At 41.3% G+C, this 12807-nt stretch overlaps 1 protein-coding gene across 2 annotated transcripts in view; it reads right to left on the bottom strand.

Annotated features, from left to right (window-relative positions):
• The window catches only part of cdkl5 (cyclin dependent kinase like 5), a 221695-nt gene that overhangs the window by 174317 nt on the left and 34571 nt on the right, over positions 1–12807 (bottom strand). The window lies entirely within an intron of this gene.

Below are 12807 nucleotides of genomic sequence, written 5' to 3'. Positions count from 1 at the left end.
TATAAGTATGCTGTAGAACATTTCCAAAAACATATTTATAATATCGCAGCTATAATTTCTTGTTCTTGCATACACAGTTCAAATGTGATGAGGCCCTGTCTGTAAGTAATATTCTCAAAAATCCGATTGAAATTAGGCAATAACTTAGTGTCTAATCCTCCTTCACTCTTTGCATGTATAAAAAAATACTTTATTATACATTGTTTTATGTTGCAAGGAAATTTTTAGAAAACAATATTTCAACATATGTTAAACTTCTCTCTAAATACAGAACATGGAAATTTAGCTAGAAGTACTGGTTGAATAAGAAGGTCATTCTTTAACACTGGTATTACTTCCTAATGCCTTCAAATTTTATTAAATATAGTATCGTAGCATTTTCTTAACATTTAAGCATCTGGTATTGCCTGCCTTTCAGCCAAGAAATGTTAGTACATAATAAGTAGTCTAAAACATTTTACAGCTGCTTGCACAAAAGTAGCCCAATCAATACTGACAAATGCTCTGCAGCTTCCCATTTATTTAAGCAGGGTGGCAGTCAACACTATTTAACTGACAATGAAATATCACAATATTTCCACAAACAATTCACAGAAAATCCAAAATGCGCAAAATGATTTGAAAGATTTGGCTTCTACCGCTTCCTAATTTTAAAGATGGCTAGCAAAAAAAAATAACTGCCCACACATTGCACAGGTCATGAAAAATAGAAGTAAATATATTGTTTAAAAATTTGGATGCACACATGTAAATTAGGCTTCGCAATATCATGCATGATTAGATTTGTGCTATATAACAAATTTAATGGGCGACTACGCAGATTAAAAACCCATAACTTTCAAAGTATCAAAGTACATTTATTTCAAAGCATGTTTGCAGTATACGATCCTGAGGTTCATCTTCCCATAGACAGCCACAAAACAAAGAAAACCATGGTACCCATAAGAAAAACATCAACACCCCTCCCAACACGCAAAAAAATCATGCAAAAAATGAGTGGAAAAAAAACACACAATCAAAAGTGTCCAGGCATATAAAGTTAAATTCAATCTAATGTTGTGTCATTCACTATCTGCAGGCTGCCCCAATCAAAAACGCCCAAAATAGCAACAAAGAAAGAGCAACCAGAAACCAGAAAAACACATGCGCACACACACATATTTGTTTTACCTTGAATACCCAGTTTTCTATGCTAGAAATATATTCTGAACATATTAATTTCCTTGACTCACACAATGAATTGAAAGACATTATTAAATAAAACAAAAATTAAATACAGTAGATTTCAGTTAATTGGGACAAACGGGACCAGCACATTTTTGCCCAATTTAGCCGATGTTCCAATTAACCAAATTTTCATGGAAATAGTTTAAAAAGGTATTAAAAAAAGACAAACTGAGTAATAAATTATATATTTAAATGAAATACAGAACAAATTAAAACACTACCAATACTACTGCAGTATTATAAAACGGTGTATTTGTTCATAATACTTACTGATAGAAGAATTCATCTTTGTTGCATTCTTTTGACTGTAAATGAACAAAATCAGTGCAGACACCTTGTGCAGATAATGGACTGCTTTCATAAACCCTGTCGACGACCGCATCCTTCAAATCCTCATTTAATTGTAACATTCAATATGATTCTTGATACCTTCAAGTTCTTCATAGTTTCCAAATTGCTCAAATAGTGAAATATTTTCACTTTCACTCCTGGCTGTATCTTGCATCTCCAAACCTGAATGCTTGAAGCCACAGAGAGTAAAACAGCTCTGATTGTCTTACTGCTTATCTCTCCAACTATCAGTGACAAAAACTGCTGCTTTTTGAACACAAACACACACAAATAACGCTATTTAAAAACTGTTCACTCTAAACATGGTGTTGTGTCTAATGGCCACGCAAGAGCAGGCAACTAATGCTAGTAACTCCGGCCGAAGGGTTTCGCCCCAAAATGTGAACTGTGTTTTTTTCCCCATAGATGCTGAGTTCCTCCAGCATTTTATGTCTGTTGCTCAGATTTCCAGCGTCTGCAGATTTTCTCCTGCTGGTAAGAAACAGTTCGGCAACAGTCTCAAATTGAGCAGCATAGTGTCTCAAATAAACAAAAGGAATCCTGCCCATTTTCTCCATTAGTTCTTGTTCTTTAAGAGTTGTTCCAAATAAGCAGCTGTCCAATTAACCGATGGCCTTATTAACTGGAATATGCTGTATCATACTTACTGGTCCTCAATAACCATTTGTATTAAGATCCATCTCATCAGATCTATAACAACTAAATAAGAATATGCTAAGCAACAGAACACCCTGAACAGAAACAGAAACCTTGTGATAGAAGGGATTTGATATTCAAATACAAAGCAAAGTACACCACTTGAACGTATTTTCCTTCAACTTTTGCTTCAATTTTCAACAACTTTACCGATTTTTTAACCATTTGTGGAATATGAGCATCAACATTTACTTTGCATCCCAATCTGTCTTTGAGAAAGTGATGATGCAGCCTTTCTGGCGAAGGTACTCCCATAACAATGTTCTGTTTGAAGTTCTTGAACTTAGATTTGGCAAAAATGAAGAAAGGGCGATATATTTTCAAGTTAGAATAATGAATGTTTTCAAAACGACTGTCAGATGGTGACACTTTCAAACTACCTGTCATATTTGTCTTTCTTGGTGGTAAAGTTCATGTGTGTGGATGTGCTGATAGCGTAGCCAAGGTGTGTTATTATATACCCTTTGTGGATGAAGAGAAACCCAAATGATTATAAATCCATATTCAAAAACACAATTGGTACCATGTTCAGTAAGTGGCAGAATTAATGCAACTATATTTGACAGCTAAGGGCATCTCAAACATTAAATATCATGATCAACTTGCATTGAAAGCTCAGTGATATGTCCAGATGACCAATGAAAATAACAGAAATCCCCGAAATACTTACAGAATTTGATTGACTAGGAGGATCATTGGTTTCACTTAATTAAATATCTATGTTTTTTTTTCAGTGGACAGGTATTACCACTGACTCACTTGGTGAGAATGAACTTAGCCTTTACAAATCTGCTGCTATGACCTTCTTATACAAACTATAACAATCCAAATTCCCAAGGACATATAAAGCAATGTTTAGCAAGATGTAAAGATGCACAGAAAAGGTACAGAAAAAAATTCATCCAGAGAACTGCAGAAAATAACTTACAACTAGGCTTAGTCAGCTGCCAAAGGTTTTAAGTATGAATAACTTTTGAATGCTCCTGACTTCAGAAATATTCAAATTCTAGATGTACAAGAGTCAAACTAAGAATCATAACTGTCCGCAGTTTACATACCGCCAAAGCCTAATGCTAAACAGACACGAGGTACTGAGTGTCGCCATAAGTAGACAGGAAACAGTCTACCCCGATGCCTTATGATCACTATTGGGGACTTCAAACACGATTGTTTGAAGAAATTTCTGCCCAATTATCATCAATCTATTACCTGCCTGCAGCACCAAGGTTTCAATATACACGACCACTGCTATACTATTATTAGGAATGCCTACTGTTCCATGCCTAGACCGCATTTTGGAAAATCTGATCACTTGGTTGTGCTCTTCCTACCTACACACAGGCAGAGGCTAAAGAGCAAGGCTCCAGAAGTAAGAACAGTGAAGAGGCGGTCACAGGAGCTGCTATGGGATTGCTTCAAGTCGATGGACTGCGCCATGTTCAAGGACACAGAGGATTTGAACAAGTACACCACGGTTGTCACGGATTTCATAAAAACAGTCATGTGTGTCCCCACAATTTCATTGAATCTTCCCAAACAAGATTGATGAATCATGAGATCCACATTCTGCTGAGGGCCAGATAAGAGGCCTTCAAATCTAGACCAAGCAAAATTCAAGGTACAATCTTGGGAGAGACATCTCAAAGGTAAAATGGCAATTCCAGACCAAACTTAAATCATTGAAGGATGCTTGACGGCTTTTAAGTCCTGCCACAGCTATCACCTCCTGCAAAGTGAAACCAAGCAACATAGGTAACAACACGGCTTCACTCCCAGATAAGGTCAATTCCTTTATAGTCGCTTTGACCATCAAAACATGGAGGTATCTTCACAGTCTCCCAACTACCCTGTGACTTCAGTCTTGGCAACTAAGGTAAGAGTATTCTTCAGAAGGGTGAACCCATGGAAAGCCTCTGATCCAGACGGAATACCTGGGCCAAATATAAAGACCGATGCTGATCAACTGGCTGGAGTGTTCCCTATATCTTTAACTCTTCGCTTTAGTAGACTGAGGTACCCACCTGCTTCCAGCAGGCTTCAATTACACCAGTGCCTTAGAAGAACATGGTAATTTGCCTCAATGACCATCGTCCAGCAGCACTAAGATCCATTGTGAAGTATTGGAGAGATTGGTGATGAAACTTATCAATGCCTGCCTGAGAAGCAACTTGGATCCGTTCCAATTTGCTTACCATCGCAACAGGTCAACTGAAGATGCCATTTCATTGGCTCTTCACTCAACCCTGGAACATCTGGACAGTGAAGATGCATACATCAGGATGCTCTTCATTGACTACAGCTTGGCATTCAAATCTATCATCCCCTCAAAACAAATCAATAAGCTTCAAGACCTTGGCCTCAATACCTCCTTGTGCAACTGAATCCCTGATTTCCTCACTTGTAAACCCCGATTTACTTGGCAACAACATCTCCTCCACAATATCATCAGTACCAGTACACCACAAGGTTGTGTACTTGCTAACTGTGGGGCTAAGTTCCAATGCATATTTAAGTTTACTTACAAAACCACTGTCTCTGGCTGAATCAAAGGTGATGATGAATCAGCATATAGGAAGGAGATTGAACATCTAGCTGAATGGTACCACAGCCACAATCTCTCAATCAATGTCAGCAAGGCGAAGGGGTGGAGTACTGACTTCAGGAGGAGGAAACTGAGGGGCCAGTCTTCATAGGGGGATCAGAAGTGGAGAGAATCAGCAACATTAAATTCCTTGGTGCTATCATTTCAGAGGATCTGTCCTAGGTCTAGCACACAAGTGCCATCATGAAGAAAGCACAGCAGTGCCTCTGAGAACATGAGCTGTAGTGTCCATAAGTTGTGGAAACAGTTCAGTGTTGAGGTGAGTGAAGTACCCATGTTGGTTCAGGAGCCTAATGGTTGAAGGGCAATAACTGTTCCTGAACACGGTGGTGTGGGACCTAAGGCTCCTGTACCTCGTTCCTGATGGCAGCAGCAAGAAGAGAACACAGCCTGGATTAGAAGTTTGAGAAGATTCAGCATGTCATCTAAAACTTTGACACACTTCTACAGATGTGTGCTGGGGAGTATATTGGGCTGGTATAGAAATACAAATGTTCTTGAATGGAAAACCCTAATGGATACAACCCAGTCCATCACAGGTAAAGCCCTCCCACCATTGAGCACATCTATAAGAAGCATTGTTGCAGGAAAGCAGCATCCATCATCAAGGACCCCACCATCCAGATCATGCTCTCTTCTCACTGCTGCCATCAGGAAGAAGGTAGGGAGTTTCAGGATCCACATGACTAGGTTCCGGAACAGTTATTGGCCCACAATCATCGGACTGTTGAACTAGAGAGGATATACAAGACCTTAGCTAGAACCCACTTGGAGTAGTGTATTCAGGTCTGGTCACCTCAATACAGGAAGGATGTGGAGAGAGAGCAGAGGAAGATTTATAAGGATGTTGCCTGGATTAGAGAGCATGCCTTATGAGAATAGGTTGACTGAACTTGGCGTTTTCTCCTTGGAGTGACGGAGGATGAGAGGTATTGATTGTGTGGATAGCCACAGGCTTTTCAGGGGCTGAAATAACTAAAGCAAGGGGCATGGTTTTAGGGTGCTTGGAAGTAAGTACAAGAGGGATGTCAGAGGTAGGTTTTTTTTCAACAGAGAGTGGTGGGTGTGTGGAATGCACTGCCAGTGACAGTGGTAGAGGCGGATACAATAGGGTCTTTTAAGAGACTCTTAGATAGGTATATGGAGCTTAGAAAAATAGAGGGCTATGCAGTAGGGAATTCTAGGCAGTTTGTACAGTAGGTTACATGGTCAGCACAACATTGTGGGCCAAAGGGCCTGTAATGTGCTGCAGATTTCTATGATTCTATAATAACTTCACTCAACCTCACTTGCCCTGTCCCTAAACTGTTCCCACAACCAACGGAGTCACATTCAACGACTCTACAACTCATTTTCTCGATATTGCTTAATTTATTATTTTCTTGTTTTGCATTTGCAGTTTGTTGTCTTTTGCACATTAGTTGTTGTCTGTCCTATTTGGGGTGGTGGTCCTTCATTTATTCTATTGCATTTCTCATATTTACTGTAAACACCTGCAAGAAAATGAATCTCAGGGTTGTACATCATGATATACATGTACTCCGATAATAAATTTACCTGGGAACTGGCATCTAAATTCCAACAGTTGTCCTACCAACTAGTCAAGTAATAGCCTGACATATTCACAATCTGGAAACGTCTGTAAGGTACAATTCTATCACAATTACAGCCAGTCCCTGAAGACCGGTCTACATTAATGATGCAAAGTCGGGGGGTGAGGGGGGGTGGGGGGAAGCTCTGAAAATCTTCAACATTGACAACAGGCTCCAACAATTCTCCTGGAATTAGGTCAAACATGAACAAAGAAACTTCTTTCTCATCACTATCTACCATCCTCTCTCTGGCCAATGAACCAATGCTCTTTCATGCTGAATTATACTTGGAACAAATAAAGAATTCAGAGCAAGAAAAAACTACTGGAAGAATTCAGCTGGTCAAGCAGCATCTTTGGAGGTAAAGGGCTGCTGAAGTTTCAGTTTTAAGACCATGCATCAGGACTATTTATTTACTGCCACTGATGGTGCTCGACCAGAGTTCTTCCAGCAGTTTTATTTTGCGCCACATTCCAGCATCTTTAGACTCCTGTGCCTCAAGAATATATGGACATACAATGTACTTTGATTAATGGACCAGCAAGTTTGGTTTGATTTGCACCATCACTGAATGTGCAGCAAAAGCCCTGAAGGACTTGTGTGGGCCTGAATTTGAGGCAAGCGCAAACAAACCAACACAGCAGATACACCTCCTTGTTCTAGTACTCACTGTTCCACATGTTCCAGATGAATCTACCTCTGATAGACAGGTCTGAGAGAAATGACCATCATACTAACCATATGGAGACAATGGTCCGTTTTCACACTAAGTAGACACACAGCACCAAGCTGTTTATCACTATCATCATGCCAAACGGGACAGAATCAAAACAGATCTGGCAGTTTAAAACTGGGCATTTACAAGGAATAAGGACTATCAGGGGCAGCAGAAATATGTTCCACCATAATGCTCAGACTCACTATTTTATATATTCCATACCATCATTGCATTCAAGCCAAGGAATCAATATTAATTCAATAATGAATGCAAACGGTCATGCAGCAAGCAGTTTCAAGTCTACCTCAAGAATAGTTGCCATGGTGTTGAATAATTAAACATGTTACACAGGGGTTCTCAACCTGGGTCCGCAGACCCATTGGTTAATGGTAGGGGTCCATGGCATAAAAAAGGTTGCAGACTCCTGTTGTAACAGAAGGCAGATGGTCCAAGAACATCCCCCATCATCAATGGTGGCTGGTTGCAGAACTGTAAAGTAGATGCTTTCTCTTCGAATACCCACCATCACAAAAGCCAGTCTTCAGCCAATTCTATTCACTTCAAATGATAGCCAGAAAGATGCTGACAGCACCGGATCCAACAAAAGATGTAAGAAATGGATTATATTCTGTCTGTAGCAATAAACACTAGCACTGTACAGCTGTAGCTCCAGTATCATTACATTTGAAAAATGGAAGGTTCTTATTTATGTCCTAACCGTAAAAAAACATAAATCCAGTCTAATATTGTAAACAGTACAATTAATACTTACTCACTACTATCAGTCCGAAGTTCTACCAGGACTGATCAAAACCTGAGCTTATCAAAATTTTGATCTAAAGGTAGAACAAAGTGACATTACAGTGTATTTGACTGAGTGTGATAAAATTGAAGGGAATAAGGAATGAATGGAAAACACAAGTGGTTGGAGTCACATCCTGCAGCAAGGAAGATGAGGTGGTTGTGAAGCTCAATCATCCCAGCCCCAGAATATGATTGAGGCACCATTTTCAGTTGCTTCATCATTGGCCTTCCTTAAGATCACAACTGTGAATGCTCAATGATGACTGTGATATTCAATTTCATTTATCATATCTCAGAAAGTAGCCTACATTATTAGCAATTGATCCACTGTCTTAAATATTCATTCCCACTACCTCCAACTCTCAATGACTACAATATGTGACATCCACAAGCTACTCATTGAAATTGTTCGCTGAGTCTATTCCAACACTACCGTCCAAATATGCAACCTTTACCAGCAAGAAAGACAAGGGCACACACAAGAACACAAGAATTTCTGCAGATGATGGAAATCTTGAGCAACTCATACAAAATGCTGGAAGAGCTCAGAAAATCAGGGAGGATCTATGGAGGGGAATATACAGATGGCATTACAGGCTGAAACCCTTCATCTGAACTGGAAAGGAAAGGGAAGGTCAGAATAAGAAGGTGGAGAACAGTATCACACCTTACACCCTTTGGTGCGAAAGCTGTTCAGAAGCGAAATATCAAGGCGGCAGACTCTGCTGCCCTTACCGTCCTTTAACACTGCACTAACCAGCTGTCTATAATGTTCACAGACTTCTTCCGAACAGTATCTTAAACTCTGCAATGTTCCAGCATGTCTTAAGAAATCTACAATTACTCGAGTCCCCAAAAAATCAAAGATTACTGGACTCAATGACGACACACCAGTTGCACTCACATCAATCAGCAGACTTTTGAAACACTAGTCTTATTTCTCAAATCCATAATTCAAAAATTTCTAAGTCTGCTGTAGTTTGCCTAGAGACATCAGATCTATAGATGAAACAGTTAACATCAGTCTGTACTTCACACTACAGTACCTCAACTCCCCTGCTTCATCTGCCAAGATTCTCTTTGTTGATTTCAGATCAGCCTTTAATACCATCATCCCTGATCTTCTGAAAGTGAAACTCTTGAAACTTAATGCACTAGATCCCATCTGAAGGTAGATCACAAACTACCTCTCCGATAGGAGAAACACACGAGACTAGGCAAGCACCTCTCCCCATTCCGCTCACTCAGCACTGGTGCGCCATGGGGCGTGTTCTCTCCCCTCTCTTATTTTCTCTGTAGAGCAATGATTGCAACTTCAATTAAATTAAACAAGCTAGTGTCCTGGTGCAAGCTCAACAACTTGGAACTGAATACCCGCAAAACTTCAGGTCAAATAGAAACATAGAAAACCTGCAGCACAATACAGGCCCACAGAGTTGTGCCGAACATGTCCCTACCTTAGAAATTACTAGGCTTACCTATAGCCCTCTATTTTACTAAACTCCATGTACCTATCTACAAGTCTCTTAAAAGACCCTATCGTATCCACCTCCACCACTGTTGCCGGCAGACCATTCCACGCACTTACCACTCTCTGAGTAAAAAACTTACCCCTGATATCTCCTCTGTACCTACTCCCCAGCACCTTAAACCTGTATCCTCTTGTGGCAACCATTTCAGCCCTGGGAAAAAGCCTCTGACTATCCACACGATCAATGCCTCTCAGCATCTTATACACCTCTATCAGGTCACCTCTCATCCTCCGTCACTCCAAGGAAAAAAGGCCAAGTTCACTCAACCTATTCTCATAGGGCATTCTCCCCAATCCAGGCAACATCCTTGTAAATCTCCTCTGCACCCTTTTTATGGCTTCCACATCCTTCCTGTAGTGAGGTGACCAGAACTGAGCACAGTACTCCAAGTGGGGTCTGACCAGGGTCCTATACAGCTGCAACATTACCTCTCGGCTCCTAAATTTAATTCTACAATTGATGAAGGCTAATACACCGTACAACTTCTGAACCACAGAGTCAACCTGTGCAGCTGCTTTGTGTATCCTATGGACTCGGACCCCAAGATCCCTCTGATCCTCCACACTACCAAGAGTCTTACCATTAATACTATATTCTGCCATCATATTTGACCTACCAAAATGAACCACCTCACATTTGTCTGGGTTGAACTCCATCTGCCACTTCTCAGCCCAGTTTTGCATCCTATCAATGTCCCGCTGTAACCTCTGACAGCCCTCCACACTATCCACAATGCCTCCAACCTTTGTGTCATCAGCAAACTTACTAACCCATCCCTCCACATCCTCATCCAAGTCATTTATAAAAATCATGAAGAGTAAGGGTCCCAGAACATATCCCTGAGGCACACCACTGGTGACCGACCTCCATGCAAATATGACCCATCTACAACCAGTCTTTGCCTTCTGTGGGCAAGCCAGTTCTGGATCCACAAAGAAATGTCCCCTTGGATCCCATGTCTCCTTACTTTCTCAATAACCCTTGCATGTGGTACCTTATCAAATGCCTTGCTGAAATCCATACACACTACATCTACTGCTCTACCTTCATCAATGTGTTTAGTCACACCCTCAAAAAATTCAATCAGGCTTATAAGGCACGACCTGCCCTTGACAAAGCCATGCTGACTACTCCTAATCATATTATACCTCTCCAAATGTTCATAAATCCTGCCTCTCAGGATCTTCTCCATCAACTTACCAACCACTGAGGTAAGACTCACTGGTCAATAATTTCCTGGACTATCTCTACTCCCTTTTTTGAATAAAGGAACAACATCCGCAAGCCTCCAAACCTCCGGAACCTCTCCTGTCCCCAATGATGATGCAAAGATCATCATCAGAGGCTCAGCAATCTCCTCCCTCACCTCCCACAGTAGCCTTATATACATCTCATCTGGTCCCGGTGGCTTATCCAACTTGATGTTTTCCAAAAGCTCCAGCACATCCTCTTTCTTAATATCTACATGCTCAAGTTTTTAAGTCTGCTGCAAGTCATCACTACAATCACCAAGATCCTTTCCCATAGTGAATACTGAAGTAAAGTATTCATTAAGTACCTCTGCTATTTCCTCCGGTTCCAGACACACTTTCCCACTGTCACACTTGATTGGTCCTATTCTCTCACGTCTTATCCTCTTGCTCTTCACATGCTTGTAGAATGCCTTGGGATTTTTCTTAATCCTGCCCGCCAAGGCCTTCTCATGGCTCCTTCTGGCTCTCCTAATTTTCTTCTTAAGCTCCTTCCTATTAGCCTTATAATCTTCTAGATCGCTAACATTACCTAGCTCTCTGAACCTTTTGTAAGCTTTTCTTTCCTTCTTGACCAGACACTTATTACAGCCTTTGTGCACCACAGTTCCTGTACCCTACCATAACTTCCCTGTCTCAATGGAATGTACCTATGCAGAACTCCACACAAATATCCCCTGAATATTTGCCACATTTCTTCCGTACTTTTCCCAGAGAACATCTGTTTCCAATTTAAGCCTCCAATTTCCTGCCTGATAGCCTCATAATTCCCCTTATTCCAATTAAACGCTTTTCTAACTTGTCTGTTCCTATCTCTCTCCAATGCTATTGTAAAGGAGATAGAATTATGATGACTATCTCCAAAATGCTCTCCCACTGAGAGATCTGACACCTGACCAGGTTCATTTCCCAATACTAAATCAAGTACAGTCTCACCTCTTGTAGGCTTATCTACATATTGTGTCAAGAAACCTTCCTGAACACACCTAACAAACTTCACCCCCACCTAAACCCCTTGCTCTAGGGAGATGCCAATCGATATCTGGAAAATTTAAATCTCCCATCACGACAGCTTGGTTATTACTACACCTTTCCAGGATCTGTTTCCCTGTCTGCTCCTCAATATCCCTGTTACTATTGGGTGGCCTGTAAAAAACACCCAGTAAAGTTATTGACCCTTTCCTGTTCCTGACCTCCACCCACAGAGACTCTGGAGACAATCCCTCCATGGCGTCCACCTTTTCTGCAGCCGTGACACTATCTCTGATCAACAGTGCCATGCCCCCACCTCTTTTGCCTCCCTCCCTGCCCTTTCTAAAACATCTAAAACCCGGCACTTGAAGTAACCATTCCTGTCTCTGAGCCATCCAAGTCTCTGTAATGGCCACCACATCATATCTCCAAGTACTGATCCACACTCGGTCTGAGCATGTCCCTTCTCCATCACCTGCCTATCCTCCCTCTCGCACTGTCTACAAGCTTTCTCTATTTGTGAGCCGACCTCCTCTTCACAAGTCTCTTCAGTTTGGTTTCCACCCCCCCAACAATCCTAGTTTAAACTCTCTCCAGTAGCCTTAGCAAACCTCCCCGCCAGGATATTGGTCCCCCTGGGATTCAAGTGCAATCCGTCCTTTTTGTACAGGTCACACCTGCCCTAAAAGAGGTCCCAATGATCCAGAAATCTGAATCCCTGCCCCCTGCCCCAATCCCTCAGCCATGCATTTATCCTCCACCTCATTCTATTCCTATTCTCACGGTCGCGCGGCACAGGCAGTAATCCTGAGATTACTACCTTTGTGGTCCTGCTTCTCAACTTCCTTCCTAACTCCCTGTCGTCCTTTTTTCAGGACCTCTTCCCTTTTCCTACCTATGTCATTGATACCAATATGTACCACGACCTCTGGCTGTTCTCCTTCTCACTGCAGGATATCTTGGACACGATCTGAAACATCCCGGATCCTAGCACCTGGGAGGCAAACTACCATCTGAGTTTCTTTTCTGCGTCCACAGAATCGCCTGTCTGACCCCCTAACTA

The sequence above is a fragment of the Mobula hypostoma genome, chromosome 6 (assembly GCF_963921235.1).
Source record: "Mobula hypostoma chromosome 6, sMobHyp1.1, whole genome shotgun sequence".
NCBI classification, from domain to species: domain Eukaryota; kingdom Metazoa; phylum Chordata; class Chondrichthyes; order Myliobatiformes; family Myliobatidae; genus Mobula; species Mobula hypostoma.
Note: the sequence above shows the minus strand (reverse complement) of the source record. Positions and strands in the feature narration are given on the sequence as shown.